The sequence below is a fragment of the Carlito syrichta genome, unplaced genomic scaffold, assembly GCF_000164805.1.
Source record: "Carlito syrichta isolate Samal-C Ts95f unplaced genomic scaffold, Tarsius_syrichta-2.0.1 Scaffold305243, whole genome shotgun sequence".
NCBI classification, from domain to species: Eukaryota; Metazoa; Chordata; class Mammalia; order Primates; family Tarsiidae; genus Carlito; species Carlito syrichta.
In genome coordinates, this window is record NW_007249339.1 from 107,804 (window position 1) to 112,981 (window position 5,178).

The window sequence follows — 5,178 nt, forward strand, 5'->3', positions numbered from 1 at the left end:
GTGGTAACTGTTTATGGCATTTAAGAAGCCTAGATGGAGAGAACAGAGAGAAGCCTTTGCTATGTAGGAAGACGTGTTTTTCAGAGCCCCTTGAATATCACAAGAACAAAAAAACTAGTTAAAACAAAATCATTAGGCAGGACCATTACAAATAGAGAAGTAAAGGTTTGCCAGTTCTAAAAATATTCCAGTAGGAAAAGTGGACACAGCCTCTGTCCTGGGACACAGTTATCTGAGAATGGGCCTTTCTTTTCTTCTGCTTCTTAGGGATTCCTTCTCAGGTGAGATTATCTGGACAAGACACACCTACATGCTGAGAACACGCCTTTATTTTTTTGAGTTGGAGTCTCACTCTGTCACTCAGGCTGGAGTGCAATGGCAACCATCACAGCTCACCGCAGCCTCAACCTCAGCTCAGGTAATCCTTTCATTTTACCTTCAGCTACCTGGGACTACAGGTACACACCACCATTCCTGGCTAATTTTTTTTATCTTATTTATTTATTTTGATGGCAAGGTCTATGTTGTTCAAGCTGGTCTCAAATTCCTGGGCTCAAGCAATTATCCTCTCAGCTTAGCCTCCCAAAGTGTTGGGATTAGTGGCGTGAACCATCATGCCCGGCCAGAATATGCTTTTAAAGGTATAAGCACAATCCTTCACCTGCTACCACCACACTCAGAGAGAAGGACCCAGAAGTGAAAAAAAAGTCCACTGTATTCTGTCTGTTGTTACAGAAGACAGATTCAAGAAAAATGAGCTCCTACATGGAGACCAATGTGTGACTTTTTTCTCTTTCTTGCCCTCAAGTGTCCTCCCTCGCCACAAACACCAGCAATTTCTGCAACAGCAATGAGACTATGGCCCCACTGACCTGCTTGAGAAAAACCCAAGCAGAGCAGAACAGGTGACCTTCCTTTTGAACTCAACTCTCACAGATGTATCTGGGAGCCTTTGTGCTTTACTCTGACTCTACCTTAGAGTGGGTGCAATTAATGAAAACAACATGGATGCTTCCACCCAGATCAACACACAGAGTGTGGGGATGACAAAAGTGACAGTATTTTTCAAATTCGCCATGTGATCATAATTGGAAGCCTGGGCTGAGGACCACTTAGTAAGAAACATTTCTCAAGCTTTAATTGGCACATAAATCTTGTGGTATTTTGGGTCTCATTCAAAGAAACTGTGAATCTGCAGGTTTTAAGTAGTCTCTTAAAGGGTTTTAAAAACAAGTTCCCTGTGAAGGAATGCTGATGTTGCTCCACAGACCCACAGTCAGCAGCACTCAGGTAGAGAAAGCAGGCCCAGCATGCAGGGTCCTTAATACTCAATACTCATCACAACACAAATACTTTTAACCCAAATAAAGAAAACCTATCTCCATCCTGAAAGAGCACATTCTCTGCTGACTCAAGAAGGCAGCAATGTCTGAGGAGATCTGCCCTTGAAAAACAACCTAAACATATGCTTTAGGGCAGGGTTTACAGGATATGCACTATGTGCTCTGAAATATGCTGTGGTGCACTGTGCTGGGGACCACAACCACACTACGGAAGTGAATCCTCCTAACACCCTGAGACATGGGTAGTAAGTGTCCCCCTAACTTCCAGGATTTAGTTGAAGGGCCCACACTTTCTATTTCTTCTTGGTTCTCTGCCAGTGATTTAAAAAGAAAATGTATAGAATAAAAGCTGAGGAAGGTATAGAAAGAAAGGGTGGATGTAGACAGAAGGATTTTTTTCATAGTTGTGTTTATATTTACTTTGTTATAACGTCAGAAGTCACTACTGGATCTGCAGGAATGAAGAACAGGTTGCTGGGTGGTTTGGCTCTAGAAACACAGGTTTTAATGAAAAAGAAAGCAATTAGAAACCCCCAAAATACAGTTCTTTGCACCCATTTATCTGCTTTTGGGCTTGGGAAAATTACATGCACCAGCTCTGGAGACACTAGGAGCAGCCACTCAAAACTCTGACCCCTTCAATCAGTCTTGTGAGAATTCAGGTTGCGGCCAGGTCTGGCTGAGGCTCAGAAGAGGATGGCTCTGAGCAGGGCTGTGACAGGAAGCGAGCCCTAAATAGTATTCTGAACTCTGTGCCCCTGGGATGTTTCCAGGTTTGTATTTCCTAACCCTGCTCAAGAGAAACTTGACTCCCAGAGTTTGTATACTTTTAATGTATTTACACCACTTAATTGTCTATTTTATAACATATAGTAACAAGCAATTTTACCAAAAACCCTCAGGCTTTTCTAGGACAGTAATATTAGAAGCTAAATAGTTATTTTTAATAAAATAAAAACAATAGATATAATAATAATGATTGGCCTTTTAGGCAGTGACATCCAAACTTAGAACAGCAACATAAGAAAAGGTCCCAAATAAAGGCCAAGTACCTTGGACACCTCCCATCTTTGTACTGACCATAAGGTGCTCAATTCAACCATTTACCCATTTACAACAAATGGGAAGTTTCTGGATTGTAGGGACCTTGACCACTTCATCTGTTTCTCTAGTGGCCATGGGACTTGGAGGTAATTGGTTTATCTATCAATTTGATTCTCCAGACCTCCTTCTTGTACTTTACCCAAGTATAGGAAACTTCAGAAAACCCCACCTGGGTATCAATCCCAGTGTCAATCCATGGTGAGTCCATGGAGGATTATTTCTTATTTCTTAAACTCAGAATAAAACAAATAATTTATTTAAAGTATTATCTTTCCTTCTTCAGATCACATCACTCAACCCACTCAGACTTTCAATGAAGAAAATAAACGTCTTACACTCAAATAATGGAAGAAAATTCTTAAATACTTGGAAAAACTGGAACTATATAACAGAAAAGTTTTTATAAAGAAAACAAAAGGCTTGCAGCTTAGAGAAGCAGACTGTTTTATCCGTAGTCCAGAAGAAACTGCATACTCAGTGGGTTCATCATGTTCCAAGCATGGGAGACCACTCTCACTGTGAGATGCAGCCTAGGATGGCTCACTGCTAAATAGTGACTGATGGAAACCTGAGCAGCTGAGAATTTCATTTTGGGAGCTCCACACACACTCTACTATTCTCTCCTCACAGCATGACAAAGCTCTGTCCTCCAGGGTCTCAATTCTTACCAGGGATCAAACACTAACCGGGGGTAGTTTAAGATTCTGACCTGTGATATTTTTTTTCTGACACCAAATGTGTGGAGTCTGATAGTGTGGAGACTAACACCAATTGGTTGTTCAGTAATTTAACTCTGCTACTGCCTAGAGTTAGCACAGATCTCACAAGTTCAGAGTTCAATCCTGCAACCCTGCCCCCACTGCAGATGAATTGCAAACCCCAGAGGCCATCTATGCTTCTGAGCAACTGTTTATAAATCAAGGGCTCCCATAACCCCTCCTGAAGTTCAATAATTTAATGGAACAACCCACATTTTGCTTATTTTTACTATTAATTATTAAAATATAAGTCAGAAACAGACAAATAAAAGAGATATATAAGGTGAGGGACAGTTTCAGGGGAAATGGGAAGGAGAGATAATTCTGGTAAATAGCTGTGATTGAAGAAAACTCATCCTTTGTGTTCTGCAAGAGCAACTTACTGCAAAGAAACCTCCTTCCCATTATGAATTAGGTGAGGTTCCCCATTTTCCCTATCTCAAAACCAGTCATAGACACTGCAAATTCCATTTTTTGACTCATAAACAATTAGATGAACAATTTTGTCTTCAGTGATCAGGACAAAACACCTGTAAAGGGAATTTGCTTAAGTTTCCCTCCTTCCCCCAGGCCCCTTCCCCCTTCCTCAGCCTGAGTCAACACAGCCTCTCCTAAGAACAGGCTGACTTTAGAATGAAACATTCTCTGAACTGGGATCTGCTGTTGCCACCCTCTATCCTGCCCTCCACCTTTCACATTTTTTTAATCTTCTTAGTTTCTCCCTGTTAGGGTATGGATAGGGTGAGGGTGGATGGATGGATAGCGAGGGAGAGGGAGGGGCACAGTACCCAGGAGCCGGCTTGCTGGAGGTGTGTGCTGGTGACCAGAGATCCGAGTAATGCAAAAAATTGCAACACACAAAGAGGTGAAAGAAGAAAAGATTTAGTTAAGAAAAGTTCACTTCCCACAGACAGGAAGCAGGCCTACACTCTAGATAGTGTGGCCCCGTAGCCCCTTGAGTCCCGGCTTTAATCCTTTCCCTTGGAGGTGTTGCAATCAGGTAGTTGTGACTGCCGTTACTTCCTTATTGACCATCTATGAATGTCTTGGAGACCCTGTGACACAGAGACCCACTAATGTCCACCCACATTACAGCCCCTAGAGAAGGGCGCGATAAAGATCCCAGTGTTCCTGTACACTCCTGAATAACATTCCTTAGAGCTAATAGTAGGTGCATTTTCCCTATCTCCTATGCATTTCCAGCGGGCAGTCCTGCAATCTACATAAGTTTTGTAATCACAAGTTTTGTGACTTGCATATCTTTTGCCTAATGCATGATGTCTTAGGCCTTGTAAACTCCCTTTACTCTAGACAAGTTATGCGTTACCTTTGATACCTGGCCCCAGGAAGTCTGGGTTTCTGAAAAGACAAAGTTGGTAAACTTAATCTTTACCTAAAGTGTGCATCTCTCAAAACATAGCCTCCACATTCCCATCATTGTGTCAGGGTTTAGGACCAAGATAAAAAAAATGCATTTCTGGCTCTCTGTCCTTTCACTCCCCATATGCCTAAACTTTAGATGCTTGCAGATGCTATAGCTGGTACTTTCACCCTACTGCAATACTTCTTTACAATGAAGTTATTTTAGCTGAAACTCTAATTTATTTGACAATGTCTATAAACAGCCCCAGGACAATAACAATTACACCTTCCCAAAAAGTATCTCACTCTCCATTCCCATCTCAACCCTGAGCACATCTTCCCGCAGACCCACAGCCTCCCAGGGCTCTGCAGCTTTTCACACTATCAAGGGTGTTTTTCATACAATAAACACGTAATTAGTGCTTTCACAATAACAAATCATTTTGCAATCATATGTGAACAATTCTAGTAGTTGTCAAGTATTTCTATATCAGAAAACATGATATAGAACAATTATCCACTGTCACCAATTTCTCTGCTCTGCAAAAAAGCAAACAGCAGAAAAAAAACCAGACACTGATGTGTTTATAAATCTATGTAATTCAACAAGT